The following is an 18051-nucleotide window of genomic DNA, read 5'->3' as shown; positions in this document are numbered from 1 at the left end:
ATACGTAAACACACCACGGTCACGAAACAACATGAAAAAGAAAGCTATTAACACGTTTGTAGGACTAAAAAAAAGCACTCCCCGTCGACTTGATGTTATTATTTCTTGGTAATGAGAATTTAGATGTAACATCATAACATACATCATATACCAGGTCAAGCTTGATTGTGAACTCTTAAGTCCATATTTAACTTGATCTTAACATGTGTGTGCAAACATCAACTCAGTTATTTCGTCACTCTGCAAAAATATTTGTCGCACGTGTTCCTATTCGTTCCACCGACACGCGCAGTGTTCGCAGTCAGTTATGCGCGGTATTTGTTAGGCTCGATTTCTACCGCTTTCTCGAGTCCGGTCTACGTTCCTCCACAGCCATTTTGACAATGTTATGCCGCAATTTATCATCAATAAGAGGACAGACGCATAAAAAACTGATGTCAATTTGTTAATTGGAATTTTGTGCTTCATACAAGAATTTCCAAAGCAGAGATTCTGCTCGCTGGGAGGATCATCAATTGGAACTTTGGACTTTCATCATTTGACACACTGACACCTTAACACTGGCCTAACTGTGGTAGATGGCATATTGACTCTTAGAGAAAGGAGAACCATAACCTGCGGGCTGGATTTCTGATTTGGAATTTCGTGCTTCATGCGAGAAATTCCAAACCAGAGAGTCTGCTAGCTAGGAGGACCATCAATTAGAATGTTAGACTTTCATTTCATACACAAACACATTCATCGGAAAACGAGGGTGTCTATTTGTAGTACAGTTTTGCGAGCTGCAGATGACAGATTCAACTGAAATCATGGTTCGCCGGTTGAGGGAAGACCAGAAGTCCGCGAGCAGGATTTCTGGTTTGGAATTTTGCGCTTCATGTGATAAACTCCAAATCAGAGGGTCTGGTTGCTAGGAAGATCATCGGCAATGTGACCGTTAGGCTTTTATCGTTCAGCACACCGACACATGCAAACAAACACCTTTGAAACTTGTAGTCGAGGACAGCTGTTTAGACCTGTTTGTCTTTTGGCCACTATTTAATAACTTCGTTTTTCGTTATGTGTCATTTGTAGTAGAACTATACAGGTAACAACAGTTAGCATAGTAATGGAGTAATTAAAAATGTGAGAGTACCCAAATATCTTTTGCTTTACCGAGAAGATCTAATGAGAAGAAAGAATTTGCGAACTAATTTGTCCTTGTTGCTATGACGAGGATTTACAAGCCTTTTTGTTATTAGTTTTATTCAAGACATATGTCATTGCAGTTTTTCGTCAGTGGGAAGACAACAGATCGACTATCGGTTACTAACCACATCGAAATTTTGAGGATCTTGATCTCGCGATCAGTGAAATCCTTATCAAAAACACTGTGAATAAGTTTGTCCGCCTTTCAAGCTAGCTAGTTACGATCAAGAGTAAAACTCTTATTTTCGGTGCATAGCCATAGTCTGCTGGCAGCCCGGCGGTTTTTTCTGTTAGGGTCACTTAGACGAATGCCGCGCCCATGTCTCGTACCATTCCCCTTTACGCTAAAGCGTCATTCCTCATAACCCCTTCTGAATTTCGAGAGAAAAACAGACCGCCAGCGGTCTACATAGCTATGGGATTCTAAGAAAGAAGCATCCGAATCGTAAGTAAACATTACTTCAATTTCCCTAATATTAGTGCCTGAGTCACACCACACTGCTAAACATGAATATCTTTGTCCTTGCGGTTGAAAACGGATTAAAATTTGGCATGTAACACACCAAATTTATTGCGGCATAATATTAATAACATTATTACATCTACTAGCGTTAGATGAAAAATTCAACCAGATTCATGGTTGGTTGGCGGAGAAAGGAAGGCTATAGAGTGCGAGCAGGAATTCTGGTTTGGAATTTCACTTTCCATGCGAGAAAGTCCAAATCACTCAAACCAGAGAGTCTGCTTAGCAGGGCCTCAACATGATGTGAACATTACACTTATGTTATTTAACACTCGAGGTCAACAGGTGATTTGGTTGGGTATTCCACGTTTAATGCAAGAAGTTCCAAACTACAGAGTCAGATCGCTCCGAATTACACGATTCATGCGCAAAACGCCAAGCCAGAGAGTAACATCAACATGATGTGACCGTTATATTTATCACTGATGTCATTTGACTCACTGACAAAAGCGAGGTATACTGCTTTTGTGATAGACTGACGCATAGCGATGACCTAACTGCGGTAGATAACAGATTGACGCATGGATAAAGGAGCGCTAGAGCCTGCGAGCAGTAATTCTGGTTTGGAATTTCGTGCTTTATGCTAGGAATTCCAAAGCAGAGAGTTTGCTCGCTAGGAGGACCATCACTGAGTTGAGCTCTGGACTTTCATCATTTGAGACACTGATACATTAAGACTTACCCAAGTGTGGTAGATGACAGAGTGACTCTTGCAGGAAGGAACCATGGCCTGCGAGGAGGATTTCTGTTTGGAATTTTGTGCTTCATGCGAGAAATTCCAAACCAGAGATTCTTCTCGCTAAGAGGACCATCAGTTGGAACGTCAGACTTTCATTTAATGTGAGACACTGAAACATTCATTGGAAAACGAAATTTGTGGTGTAGTTTTGCGAGCTGTAAATGACAGCTTTAACTGAATTCATTTTTCGTCGGATTAACTGAATTCATAGTTCGTCGGTTGAGGAAAGACCAGACGCCTGCGAGAAGGAATTCTGGTTTGGAATTTCGTGCTTCATGCAAGAAGTTCCAAACCAGAGAGTCTGCACGCAAGGAAGACCATCAGCTGGAGCACTGGAAGTTCATCATTTGAGACACTGACACATTGAGACTGAGAATGACTTAACCGTGGTAGATGGCAGATTAACTCTTGGAGGAAGGAACTATAGCCTGCGAACGGGAATTCTAATTTGGAATTTCGTGCTTCATGCGAGAAATTCCAAACCAGAGAGTCTGCTAGTTAGGAGGACCATCACTGAATTGGAGCGATAGACTTTCATTTTCTTTCACACTCGAAAAGTGAGCGAGTCCTTTCGTGGAATTTCGTGCTTCATGTGAGAAACTCCAAGCCAGATAGTCTGCTTGCTAGGAAGACCATCAATGTGACGGCTAGACGTATATCGTTCAGCACTTCGTCACACAGAAACAAACACCTTTGAAGGACAGTTGTTTCGACCTGTTTGTCTTTTTGGCCACTCTTTAATAATAGCGTTATTAGCCACTTAGCTTACGTAATTTGCAATACTGTACTAGGAGAACTATACGAGTAACAATGGTAAACTCAGTGATGGGGTAGAAGCCGTAGGACTGTGACAAATTGAACAGCCAATTAAGTTTGTTGCGGTACAATAGCAGTAACATCTACTAGAGTTAGATGACAAATTCAGTCACATTTATTGTCTGTTGGAAGAAGGAAGGCCACTGCTTACAAGCAGGAATTTGGGTTTGGAACCCGCACACGGAGAAACCAAGTGTGATTTTGCAGAAAATTTATCATTCATTATTGGAAGGAGAAACAATGCCTGTGAGTCGGTGATCTGATTTGGAATTCCACGTTTAATGCGAGGAATTCCAGATCAGAGCATCTGCTTGCTAGGAGAAACACTAATGTGACCGCTATTGGAATTACATCATTTGACACAAGAACATACCCATTGGAAAAACGAGACGTTTTTGCAATTTGCTTTCTAAAAGCAGTAGATGACACATTCAAATGCATTCATCGTTTGTAATGAAAGGACCAAAGCCTGCAAGCAGGTGATGCGGTTCTATGGTGGACCCTATCCGTTAAGACTCACCTAACTGTGATAGATAACAGATTAACTCTTAGAGGAAGAAGAACCATAACCTGCGAGCTGGATTTCTGATTTGGACTTTCGCGCTTCATGCGAGAAATTCCAAACCAGAGAGCCTGCTCGCTAGGAGGACCATCATTTGGACCGTTAAAATTTTATCATTTGGGACTCTGACACATTAAACACTGACCTAACTGTGGTAGATGACATAATGACTCTTAGAGGAAAGAGATTCATAGCCTGCAAGTGGAAATTCTGATTTAAAACTGCAAACCAGAAAATCTGCTCGCTAGGAGGACCATCAGTTGGAGCGTTATACCTTCATTCGATACACTGACACACTGACACACTCACTGAAAAACGATGGAGTGTCTTTGTCGTCTATAGCGCATTCAACTGAAATTATGGTTCGTAGGTCGAGGAAAGACTAGAAGCCTACGAACAGGATTTCTGGTTTGGAAATTTGCGCTTCATGGGAGAAACTCTAAGCTAGAGAGAGTGCTTGTTAGGAAAACCATCAATGGGAGCGTTATGCCTTCATTTGACACACTGATGCACTCACTGTAAAACGATGCGATCTAATTGTAGTTTAGGTATTCTAGTGGTAGAGGAGACATTCAAACGAAATCATACTTCGTCGGTTGAGGAAAGACCGGTAGCCTACGAGCAGAATTTCTGGTTTGGGATCTCGTGCTTCATGCGGGAAATTCCAAACCAGAAAGTCTGCTCGCAAGGTTCAACAAACTTTCATTAGACTTTTCACTCTCGTTAGACTTTCTTTTGACAGACTGACACATTTATCAGAAAACGATGTAGTCTATTTGTAATGTAGTTTTGCGAGCAGCAAATAAAATATTCAGCAAAATTCATGGTTCGTCAGTCGAGGGACGACCAGTAGCCTACGAGCAGGATTTCTGGTTTGGAATTTCGCGCTTCATTGGAGAAACTCTAAGCCATAGAGTCTGCTTACTAGGAAGACCACTAATGTGACCGTTGTTTAGCACACCTGCAAACACAAACAAACGCCTTTGAAACTTACAGTACAGTTATACTAGATTCACATCAACGAGACTGAAACCAAAATGTACGTAAGCGTCGATCATGCGACACTTGAGTTTTGCATTGCCGATATATCGATGATTGTTATAGTGTACTAATCTACTCAGCCGAAAGAGGATGAAGGGTAAGTTGGCCTTGCATCACCTGATGGAACTGATTTATAATACTCGTACATCAGCATATCAAAACGAAGTCTTACTCGGGAACAGTCAGTTTGCGTTTCGCGCGATTTCCTGTGTTTAACAATAACAGACGTTCCCGCGCTTGACAGCCGTTGAGTGTTTTTCAGTCCACTGTGAATGCTGGAAAAATCCTGTAAAATGATGAAGCACTGGATTGGATCTAGTGAACCCAGCACTTGTTTGACCTCAAAAAGAAAATTAACGAGCTCTTTGAGGGGTTGGCGTTCTAGCTTTTATATGTTAGATATTTGATTTTTAGAGTCAAAAAAACTCGTTCACTTCTGATCGATTTCACAAAACTAATTTTCCTTACCTGGTCTACCCTTTGAAAGCGACTTTCTCTGATTTTGAGTCCTAAAAAAACGGTGAAACACAACTATAATGGAAAGTTTTCAAACTCTTCTAATGATAATGCTTATCAGTTTTAGGATTACCACTACGATGTCACGTGTTTACGTACCGCAACGCCCACGTGCTCCCTTGCTCCCATGGTAAATCGACAAATGCACAGCTTGATTCAACAGTTATGGATACGTCAAGCGGAGGAGGACTACGAAGCTTTCATTCCTCCCTACATGGCATTAACTTCTTTCTTTAATATTATCATTTTGTGTCCAACAGGAATATACGTAGGGAATCTTAATCGGGGTAATCCAGTCTATCACCCAAGAGTTTTCCGGTTCGACAATAAGAAATTTCACTATGAGGCATTAGCCAAACACGCTACTCTATCGAACATAAAAGTATACACCCACAGTACTCTATAGCTCAAATAATCGAAATAGCACTCCGAAAATTGATAACGCTAAATAATAAAAGTAACGAGACAGACGAAAGATTGCATGTAAGGGAGGGTTTTATGCCGCACAAAAACATCTACAATGTTTACAATAATTGTTCTTCATATTTTAGTGACATGCAAGCTTCGAGAAAACAAAACTGTAATTAGCATAAACTAAAGACACTAGTTAAAAGACTTTAATATATCCTGATATATTGTACTTTGGCTGAAGAGCCTGCATTTGACTCATTCTTATTAATCTTATAGCTAAGACTTCATCTGATCTGTTTTTACATCGCGTTTCCTGAGGGTATTCACAACAACAACAGCAGTATTTCGGTCAGTTTCCCTGTTCCATCTGCTGGTCTACCACGAAGAAACATTTGGCGGCAAGCTGAACAGTGGTGCACGGCGTAGGGGCAGCAGAGGAGAATTTGGATTGACTTTCGTGGCTCAATTCTAATTCTGCAATTAACAGTTCTCATGCTATCTTGACTTGATGATGTTTTCATTGTCTCGAATTGATTTACTGACCTTCAATTAACTTAGTTATTTGTTATTGTGTATGCTTATGTCAGAACAAACCATATCACGATCGACCACTAAGTAATTAATTAGTGTCGTACTGAAGGTCAGAGCTCAGAACTGAATAGCTGAATTTCTGACGGGATTCAATATCACATTTTACCCAGCGTTTAATCCTAAGCAACTGGTAAAAATCGGGTACTAGTTTGCCAACATCGAGCAATTTGCCTACAGCTCTCGGCAAAATCGTTTACCAAATTTCAGTTCTCTAAAAAGTGACATCTCCTTCCAGTATTTTCTCGATTATAAATTTATTCATGAGGGGCTTTGGAGTGCAATAAATCTTTAATCAGCCACTTCATACTCTGCCTGCTTTAAAGAAGTCAGGTTAGTTCATGAATTCCCATTCTCTCGACGATACTCCCTGAGAACAGTATATCCCGATTAACACGCCTGTACTGTGGACTTTCATTGCCTGAGAAGGTAAGGAAATCTTATTAACAACTACCGAAAGCAGTAGTTTCGTTTACTTCCAGTATAACTATCGTCGAAGAATTGTGCTTGTGGACGGATGTAGGTTTCGTTCTTTTCGTGCGGGGCAGTTTTGGGACGGAATTTCATTCTAAATACGATTTGGTTACAGCAGGGAGCATTAATTGACTAGCGACAATCTGTTCAACCTCTTACGATAGCTGATTTACAAAACGTCCACTCAAGAAGTGATCAAACTCTGTAAAATACGGCGTTGAATCGTTAAGTGCTCGGCAGCGTTGAGAGATCGAAAAGATTCCGGACTGATGAGTTCTTCACTCACATGTAATCGATAACACAAGAAGACAAGCTAGGATCAATTACAGCTATAGGAACGAATTGCTTCAATACATTTCCTATGGCCAAAGATGGTTAAATGTTCCAAAATAACGCGTAAGAGCTCATTACTTTAAGATCGCCTGCAAACCTTGAGAACAAATTATTAAGTTCATGTTTCCTCACGGCTGATACTGATGTAAATGTTACTGACATGCAGAATCACGGCTCGATTGAGAACTCTTTATTTGTTTTCTCAGAGATGACTCACTATATAAAATCCAACATCTATGCCATACGAAGCTTTGAAACAATGAAGTAAATGTGTTTGCTATAAAACGTTTACTCGGAAATCACTTGAAGCTATTGTTACAAATGATATGTCCACCGAAAAATGGGAACATTTTCTAGAAGTTTGCTCTCTGTACAAGAAGATCCATCTCTGGCCATTTATAGAAAATTAATAAGTAATTAATGGTAAGCCTGCTGAGAAAAGGAGTGATAAATTAACACGATCCATCTCATTATTGGTGAAATTAATTTCACGACGGGTAAAAGAGAAAAAGGACTCAAACAAAACAAAATGTCACCGGTCTTCCTGCTTTTTTCAGGATGTTAATCACACTAATGGCGGTATTCTGTTGCGCCCTGTTCCCCTTCCTGGACCACCCCAAAGAAGTCTTCGGGGACAAGCTGGACAGTGGGCGTGCATGCAAGGACAACAGAGAAGAATTTGGTTTTGCTTTAGTTGGGCATGACCTCAGAAGCGTGTACGCTGACAATTTTGCTCGCTGCTACTTTGAATGCAGTTTAGAGGAAAGATGCCAAAGTGTGACGTTTCTCTGAAACGAGAAAGAATGTCAAATGAAGAAAGAAACAAAGAAGTCAAAACCTGGAGATTTTGTGGAAAATCCAGCTGCTACTTACATGGAGAATAACGATCGAGGTCTATTAACTCGCTGTTTTTGCACGACTGCCTAGATGCTTTTCAAATAACATTTGACAAGTAGCCCCTAGGAACAAATTCATATCCCCAAGAGGGGTGGGGTGGGAACCCCTTAGGGTTTTGTTCAAAAATGACACAAAAATTATTTGCATTTAGTCGATAGAGGTCAGCTTGCTATGCAAAGTGAGATGCTTTATGCTGCCATCTTGCCGGGATTTCACTGTTTCCTCATGAAGTCAGGGAATATCGTAAAATGCTGATGAAATGAAAAAAAAAATTGCAATTTTACAATGCTTCTCGAGAACTGGAAAAATCGAGGAATTTCGTAAACGCAGTTGACTGACAACAATGAGACTTAGGTGGCCTCAAGTGATCCTCTCAACTGACTGACGGCCAGCCTTTTAGCTGGCCTCTGACAGACAACCAGGCTTTAAACTGGCAAATTACCAACATCTAACTGTTTGGATGAACTGATAGCAAACGCACAAACATTTGACAGACAACTGACAAACAACCAAAAGTGATTTTCGCCAAGTGAGTATGACTCTCTGATCATGGTTTCTTGCAGCAAAGAAAGGTTCAAAATCCTCGGTCCCAGGTTCTTCATGCAAAGATATTCTGATAAGCGGCGAGGCTCACGGAGATGGCGAGTACTGGATCGACCCAACAAACTCAGAGAACGCCTTCACAGTTTTCTGTGACATGACATCTGTTCAAGGTACATTGAACTAATATTTCCTTATTACAGGAAATTTTCTTGACACTTTAATTTCGCGATTGCGAAACTGAAGTGAATTAAAGATGACGCAAAAATTATTTCTAATGAAACGTTTCTAAAAGAAAGTTTCAAACTATTCTGAGACAATGTATTGGTCCTCGTCATTACTTTCGTCTTCCATGTAAACTTCAACCGACACCTCTTTGGTACAGCCATCAAACTGTCCGTTGTATTCACTGGTTTCTTGTAATTCTGTTCGACAAGCCGCTTACACCTCTCAACGGCTTCCACGTTCTTTGTGCAGGTACACGTAGCGAGTCGCACCGTTGCCTTCTTATTTAAGAGTAAATGCCTATAAAAATGGACCTAAATCGCCTATCAATGGCACAAGTCGAAAAATTGATTTCGCTTGTATTTTGTCCATAGATAGGTCCTAGTAAGAATAGAAACGGACCATAGTTAGTTTCTGCTAATACAGCTTTCTTTGGGAGAAATACGCCAAAATCGATTTCGACCCGATTGGGCTCAAAATCTACTTCCGGTTTTGCTGAATTTTCCGAATATTTGATTGCTTCGCGCTCCGCAGAACAGCTACTTGAGAATCTTTCAATGGATTTTATATTCAGTTCGGGTCTTCGTGGTATGACTGAGCGAAAAATAAAATAAATCAAAGTTAGTTTTGAGCCCGAAAAAAGATCAAACTGACACGCAAAATTTTACAGTGTGTCGCCAGAGAATTATTGCATGAAAACATCGCCATATTTTTCTATGGGCTATACCTTTAAATACCATAAAAACACTTTCTACGGGTTAAATATACACCCACCTGTTAGGCTATCAAAAAACATCTCTGGGCAAATGATTTCAAGTCGCCCGCCTTGGTCTGTGTTTCTCATAGATTTTGCCCAAAATCCGGCGTTGGAATGTAAACAATTGCGTGACGCGGATAGCCACTCTCGAGTAAAATATTCGTTTCCAGCAATCCGATGAAAGCAATTTTTGAAACGTTGTGTGGATAAAATAATGGAAAATGTTTTTTTTTTTTTTGTTTTCTTTTTTTGTTTAAGTTAGTATAAGTATGTATGTTTTTTCATTTGCATTGCAACACCCACGACATCCCTGATAAAGAACGTTTCTACAGTACTCCGGGAAATGATTTTAACACTTATTTATTTTATTGAATCACGGATAACTTACAATATAGTGGCAGTTTTAGAGATACACTTAACCAATCCTCTATGGTTTATGGCAATTGAATCATTGACTGACAAATAAAGTCAAGTGGAAATACCATAATTTCTATAAACTACTAACTGCGTGATGGCATCTCCGCTCTTCTAGCCGTGTAGAAAATTTGTACCTACACAATATACTCAAACTCAGCTAGAAAACCCGAAATTTCTTGAATTGAATTAGCCCAGGAAGAAACTGCGTTTAAGTTTCGATCATACTGGGAAAAAAATCCATCTTTTCTACTTTGGTTGTTTGATCAATTAACTGAAATTTGCGGATCATAACACTGGTAGACAAATAAACATTACAGTGGTTGATCTAGGACTAGGTTTACACTAAAGGAGTTTTTTTGGATTCGTAAAAGTTCCCGGATTCATCAATTTTAGAGTATTCGGATTAGTAGGGGTTTACAGTGAAAGGATATTCGGATTCTTAACCGTTTACACACGACGATAACTCCGGGAACATTCATGATGGAATGGTTAACAAGCAGTTTGTTGCCTCGACAACGAGAAACAAAATGCCTCCGAAAATAAGGCTAGGGGTAGGTTGAGACAGTCTGAAGTTTTCTTTCAACTCGCTGACCATGGTACTGTTGTCCATCATGTCAGGTCCCTCCAGGCATTTATTCTGGTTTTTCTTAATATCTAGAACCGTCGAGGTTTTCGATCGTGCCATCGTCGTCATCTGCGCAGTAAAGTATAAATTGGGTTTCTGAGGAGTATGGCATTACCCATTATAAAAGTGATTACCTACACCTGAAACAGCACGAGGTGATCACCCAGCGACCGCCATCAAATGGCCATCAATGTGCCTACGACTCGACTACGACTGGATCATGTAATCTGCCATTTTCGTTCCACCGCAAACTCAAAAGATCACAGGCCGAAAAATATCCGGATTCGAGAGAAAATCGTTTACACGACAAAACTCTCCAGATTCAAAAGTTTTCGGATTCAAGGTTCCCACTTTAAATTCCGAATTCAAAATCTCCGGAGAAACGACCAAACCGGGGAGGTTTTATTTCGGATTCGTCCACTTTTGTGTAAACGGCAAAATCAATCCGGCACTAAAACGTTCCGAATTCATCACGAATCCGGAACAATTTCCTCTAGTGTAAACCTACAATCCTGGCCATAAGTTGTTGCATGAAAACGAAGCTATTCTGAAGACTAGATCAGATGTGGGAAAAAAGGAAAAAGGGACAATAGAAAGTGGTCAGACAGTTGTGTTGGAACCAAACGCTATTGCTGAAAAATCGCTATTATTGGAATAAGACGTGAATATCTATCTTCTCGTCTCTTTAGTTCGAGAATACTGTTCTAGGAGGCGAACAATTCTTGAAACGTGGCTATTCTGAAGCTATTGTCAAGGATTTTTTTCTTCAAGATTTTTATCAACATTGACAGGGGGAGAGGGGTAGGCGGGCTTGCGCGGTTTTGGTCTTAAGAGAGGCTGCCTGTGAAGTCATCTGCCGTAACTGTCCCAACACTTTTGACCAGGATTGCAGTCTTAAATGAACAGCGAACATCCATCTTGTTTTGTTAGCGGAAGTCGGTCACGGAAGAGCGAATTTCAATGAAATATATGTATAATTTGATTAAGCAATTAGCCAAAAATAGGTTGGCCGCCAAAACAGTTTAGGGTTTAGCCTAACTCTAACCTTAAGTTTTAAGACTGAAGAAAAAAAGAAAAAAAATCATTGAGCATTTCAGTTGTTTGAAACAGAAACATTCGCGCACAATGAACTATATGTATAGTACGTGCGTAACCTGGAAAGCAATCCGTCCAGCACAGTAATTGTTCAAATTAACAGCTTACCGAGACACTCGCACTGTCGATGCCTCTTATTTATGATTTAAACTTTTATGATTTGTTTACTTTACTTTTTCTAACTTTTTAGCCGGAGAAAAGGCACTAAATGTGTTGGTACAAATAAAAAGGTTTAACCGAAAATCGATCCGTCGAAATCAACAAATACAAATTTAATCACTGTAGCGTTCCTTCAGATCACGTAAGGCTACAAACCAACAATATCAACTTGTCATCACGCTTAACAAATGAACTTAGAACGATTTTCTTTCTAGAACTCGCTCTTGTAATTAGAATGATCAAAGAAAGAACGACAGCTTAAAACGACATAGCAGTAACACCCGAACTCCAAGTAAATTGCTTTTAATTGGCGTTTTTAATTAAAGAAATTTCCGAAGCGATGACTTTCAAAATATTAAAGTTAAAAGTGGTCCATTATGTTTTTCTTTTTTCACCCGAATGTTCTAAGATAGCCATCTGCGGTTTGTTGGAAACGAATTACGTATTCACGGTGGACGCCCGCGTCACGCAATTGTTTACATTCTCACGGCGGTTCAGGGAAAAAATTGTGAGAAGCACAGGCCAAGGCGGGCGACTTAAAACCATTTGCCCAGAGATATTTTTTGATTTTCAAACAGGTGGGTGTATAGTTAACCCGTAGAAAGTATTTTTATGACGTTTAAAGTTATAGCCCATAGAAAAATATGGCGATATTTTAGTGCTATAATTCGTCTGCAACACATCGTAATATTTTGCGTTTCTGTTCGATCTTGTTTCGGGCTCAAACGAAACCTCGATTAATTTTATTTTTCGCTCAGTCATACCATGAAGACCTGAGCTGAATGTAAAGACCATTGAAAGATTCTTAAGTAGCTGTTGTGCGACGCGCAAAGCAACCAAATTTTCAGAAAATTTAGCATAACAGGAAGTAGATTTTGAGCCCAATCGGGGCAAAATAGTTTTTCGTAAATTTCTCCCCAAAAAAGCTGCATTAGCAGAAAATAACTATGGTCCGTTTGTTTACTAGCTAGGGCCAATCTATGGGCAAAAAATGAGCAAAATCGATTTTTCGACTTGTGCCGTTGTTTGGTCCATAGTTATGGGCACTGGCTCTTAAGTTGTGACCATCTGAAATGTGTTGATATAATAAACTCGAGGAATGACTTTGCTTTGATACTTTTAAATTAAGTCGTTTTACCCACCTCAGTTAAAAAAATGTTAAATCACATTGTCAAGGAAATAACCAAACTTGTAACGTTGGTAAAGTCGCGAAATTAGAGTGATTTCGCGAAATCGAGGCATTTATTTAAGTGTCGTTAAATATACGACCTCCGATATTTTTCTACAGCTGGCAAACACAGGGGAATTTGGGCTTTTGTATCACCAAACAAAAGCTAGGGAATATTCCATGTTTGCAGGCCCCTTTCTTTACGGCGTTCTCATCATTTTTCCTCCAACTTCTTTCACGTTTCTCGCTTTGAAAGGATGAAGGCGATCGCCATTTTGACTCCCGTCAACTTATGTTTTTTCATTGACTTGCCGTCTAAAGGTGTTAGAAAGAATTAGGCACTGAATAATTTATACTTCTGTCCGAAAAGAAGGTTAACTAATCTATGATTCATTCATTCTTGGTGTTTTACTCCCGCGCTTTGTTTCTCTTTAATTCAGGTGGGTGGACACTCATCAGCCGTTTTCTGATGAAAGGTGTAAATTCTCCACAAGATGCAGCTGTCGAGTCAGATTCTTACAGAGAGATCCTCTCTAACTACCACGCCAACAGCCAGTTCTTGCTGCGAGATGGCTTTAATCAGTTGAAGAACGACATGGGCTTCACTCAGATCCGGTTTTACTGTTATAAAAAAAAAGAGAGACCGAGTGTTTCACATCGTAACCAACCAGAACACCAAGGGAGCTAACGTGGTGAAGTTTTTTACCGAGTCTGACACTATCCCTAGAGCTTGTGACTCTTTTACACGCCTCCCTGAAGACAACTCAACTCTGGCCGATAGTTGTAGTGATTGGGCTTTTGAGACAACAAATCGATGGGGACATGAAAATAACCTTAATAAAAGACGCCTCTATTCAAGGCCAATTTTGTGGGCGTGGAAACGATACTACACTCTTAGTGGTGACCCACTTACTTGTGATGACAAGTTAAATGAACTCGCTATGTCTAAGGGAGACAAATGGCAGATCTTTGTACGATAAGGCAATTGCTTTCAATGTTATAGAGCGATTTTCAGTTAAGTGTCAAAGGTAACAAATAATTGCTTTGGATTTGCTTCGCACGGCTTTATGATTGGTTTAAAGAAGGTCGAACCACTTATTTAACGAATCAGATTTAAAACCAAAACCAATTGCCAGTCACGTGTTTTTTTCCCGCGCTTGGCGCCGGTGACATGCAATTCCTTCGATTTCTTTCTTGAAAACCTTTCCATATGAAGCTTTTCACGGAAAATTATCGTGCAATCAGAAGTATACTGGCATTTGTGAGCACGGCTTACATCCCTTTAGGGAGTTTAGCTGATTGAGACATTTTGTTTTTAATTTCCTCTCCATGCATTCTCGGTCCTTATTTTAATATATATAATTTATACATCATTTTATTTAAGTTTATTTTTTTAAGATGGCAGTGTGCTACACTTAGGCCAGGTGGGCGAACTGTTTGCAAAATATGCTTACTGAAGAACATAGCTCTGACTCAATTGGTTAGCACCTAAGTAAACGTCCTCACATCGTTAAAGTAAATATACCTAGAAATATAGATTGTTTTGGAATGATGAAGTTGACAGGCAGTGTTTTCTGCTGGTTTTGCTTTCGTCTTTGTTGTTGTTGTTGTTGTAAATAAGGAATCTTGTTTTACATATTGCAGAATATATAGTCAGGGGTGCTTACTGAAAGAGGCGTTTAATTATCTCATATCTATTGCTCATGCAAACAGATTCAATACATTGTTTGATATCGATATATCTGTTGTTAGTATCACCCAACTAGTGGACTAATGTAAATCCTGCATCTTGATTGGCTACGCAATTGGCGCAATCGAGCGTGACGCTTTCTTTCGTTTTATTCCCAAATAAATATTTCTTCAACTTGCATTTGCTAACTTTATTATTGCCTTTTCTGTTCGACTAGTTGGGTGATACTAAAACAATTAGACTCTTCACCCTCAAGGGCCACGGGTCAATAGCACATTCGGCTTCGCTTCATGGGCTAATTGTTAAATAGCACGTCTCCACAAATCATGTAACCATATAAACTAAAATTTTCGTCGACGAAAAACTGAATAAAACAGAGTTCCCTTAAAGATCCTTAAAATATTTGTTTCTAAGTTCATTAACTTTCTTGGCTTTTCACTATGGAAATGAGAGAGGGGGGCTTATTGAAATGATCTTGAGGCTTAGGAGAGGAGTTTGGTCTTTTAGAAATGGGACTCGGCTCGACAGTTCTTACGAAATATGCATTTGAATTTATATCATAGGGTTAGGGTTTGCGAATGCTTCGATTTAAATGCGTTTGTTTTATTGGCCGATTGCACTTTGCTGAATCCTCTAGGACACATACGCTTCTCCCGCTCATAACATGATAAGAGTTTTTACTATTATATAGTACTAAATATTGAGGTTAAATGAAGGCATTTAAGCCGGCCTACTCTTAGATCGTGAGCAGGTTTAGTCGTGACTGGTTCACACACGAGAACAAACGACACTAGTTAACTATTTATGACTGAGTAAAATTAGTTTCACCTTTTCTAAATATTAAATATGACATTTTGCCCGAACAAGTAGACCATTCCATGTCGTGAGTTTTTTGGCTAATAGTGAGATTTTCTATAATTGTTCTATGTAACTACTTCCTTCCTGACCGTTTGTTCTAACGGTGTACAATGGTTGTTTTATATAAAACGGTTGTTTTTGTCCTAATATTTCTTAATTTTAGTAATTTCTTTAGTTGAATTACGATGTCTGTACTCCATCTTACTCTTTATGCGCGTTATTCGTTTCGGAAAAGTCCTTAGCCGTCCCTCGACCAGCAAAAGAAACGCTACAATCTTGTATTTTGTCGAGAACGTTAGCCTATCTCGTTCCCAAATCTCTTCGTCCACAAGAGATCTGGGAACGAGATTAACATTCTCAACGAAATGCAATAGCCACGTTCGATATATCAAAATTCTAACATGGCTCCGAGGCTTTCAGGAAAAATTGCAAATTTGTTAAGTTTCCTTTGTCTCTCAATTCCCAAAGGAGACTTGAACACAAAGAAAGCACCTCCAAATATAGAAGTTTGCCCTGAAAGCCTCGGAGCCATGTCCGAATATTGATATGTCGAACGTGGCCTATTGCTAGATTGCAACGTTTATTTTATTTTCGTTGATTTTAAGGACAGCTAAGAACTTTTTAGAGATGATCAACCCACATTCAGAGCCACCAGTCTGCTTACTGAACCTTTTGTCTGTTAAGGTTTTATTGCCGTTACCCGTTTGGTTTTCTTCAAATCCTATTTACTACCTGGCGAGAGCAAACCGCACGATTGTGTATCAGCTTGTGAGCGGAGCTAATCCACTTCTCCTGAAACTGTAAACTTCAAAGTAATAAGTCACAGTTGGGCCTAACCTAATTGCAACATTAGGGCCATTTATACGAGGAAAATAATCCGCGGCTTGTGTAAGACGCGAACTTGACCATTTATAGGAGCGTGGCTTATACAAGACGCGAAGAGCTCGTATAAACGGTTCACGGCTCGTTCGCGACTAATGCCTCGCTTCGGTGTTCGTTGTCATAACGAGCAACCAGGAGCAACGAAACGAGACGGCAGGCTTCTTCGCGAAGAAAACGATGACTCTTCGGGTTTTTATTAAAAACTAAACTTCAGTTAAGTATTTTGCACTACGGCTTCTAAATGAAATTTTTTGAGTCTGAAAAAATATGAACGAAAGCCGAGACAAGCTGGACGAGGGCGATCAAGAATGGTGGGAGCGGAATGTGCAGGAGCTGGATCTACATCTTACATTTTGACCGAGAATTCAGGCAAAACTTCAGGGTTTAACCGAGAATTCAGGCTTGTGCAGTGTGAGTTCGCGTCTTACGTAAGCCGCAAACAAGCCGCGATACCGTTTATACGAGTGGCTTCGCGTCTTACATAAGCCGAAGCTTATTTAAGTCGAACACAAAACCCTTGTCTTACACAAGCCGCGGATAACATAAGCCGCTGGCTAAAACTGGCCAAAATGTACCGTTTATACGGTAAGTTCGCGTCTTATTTAATCCGCGGCTTGTGCAAGCCGCGGATTATTTTTCTCGTATAAATGACCCTGTTATAACAACCACTTGTCCATGACTCCATGTTACCTTTGTCCCAAGCTGAGTTTACCTAGTTTAAACTGAAATTATTTTTCAACCATTCTTTATTTCTAGTTCAGAGCATAATAGTGGACTAAAACAGGCCGTTACCTACCGCTGGGCCGAACTGAATAGTCTAATAAATTTTATGCGTGTAACCGGCTCAGAACTAAAATTCTTAAATTCTGTCTGATAACGACTGAATTCAAGAAGGGACACGAAACCATGATTTACACCAGTATCGTCGACTTTAACAGTTGGTAGTAGCAGCAGCGTCTAGAGGACTTCCAACAATGAAATCACAAATGCCAACATTTTTCTTATGGATACATTCATAAAGGGCTTCAAGGTACAATAAATCTTTAATCAGACATTTCATACCTGTCCTGGCGTAGGGAAGTCCATAATGTTCTAGTTCTCTCAGCGACACGGTCACCGGTCATTCGATTGACCGACTATCCTTTGTGTTATCCAAAATTACGTGCAGTTTTAAACTCAGTGAATTAGCTCAGACATCAAGTCAATAACTTCAAACAAGAAGATTACAAAGTTTTATTCATCAGTTGGTTGATAACGAGAACCGTGAGCAGTTAATGACAAAACCGTCGATACTTTGTGTTAAGAACTCAGTGAGACAGACTTCAATGATGATTGTTAGTACGTGCATAAATCCTATGTCACAATCACAAATGGCTGTCGTTAGTAAGTGCGGTAAAAGATAATTAAATGTCAGCTCTTAAAAAGGTATCCTAATCAGTATAGTCGAGAGAAATAGTAGAAAATTTTAACAATTCTTACTTTTTCAACTAGTACACCATTGTTTGTTTACATCTCTCAAGTTGTTAAGTGCGGATAAGTTTCAAAAC

The 18051-nt window shown here is 39.7% G+C and overlaps 1 pseudogene across 1 annotated transcript; it reads left to right on the top strand.

Moving 5' to 3' along the window:
- Window positions 1-1195: 1195 nt before the first annotated feature.
- On the top strand, window positions 1196-16353 carry LOC145498534 (uncharacterized; annotated as a pseudogene). The gene is made up of 3 exons (XR_014050870.1): window positions 1196-8083; window positions 8652-8801; window positions 13515-16353. The product of XR_014050870.1 is annotated as an uncharacterized LOC145498534 (transcript).
- Window positions 16354-18051: the final 1698 nt, after the last annotated feature.

This window comes from Orbicella franksi, chromosome 1 (assembly GCF_964199315.1).
Source record: "Orbicella franksi chromosome 1, jaOrbFran1.1, whole genome shotgun sequence".
Classification (NCBI taxonomy): domain Eukaryota; kingdom Metazoa; phylum Cnidaria; class Anthozoa; order Scleractinia; family Merulinidae; genus Orbicella; species Orbicella franksi.
The sequence above is the reverse complement of the archived record's forward strand: the minus strand, read 5'-3'. Positions and strand labels throughout refer to the sequence as shown.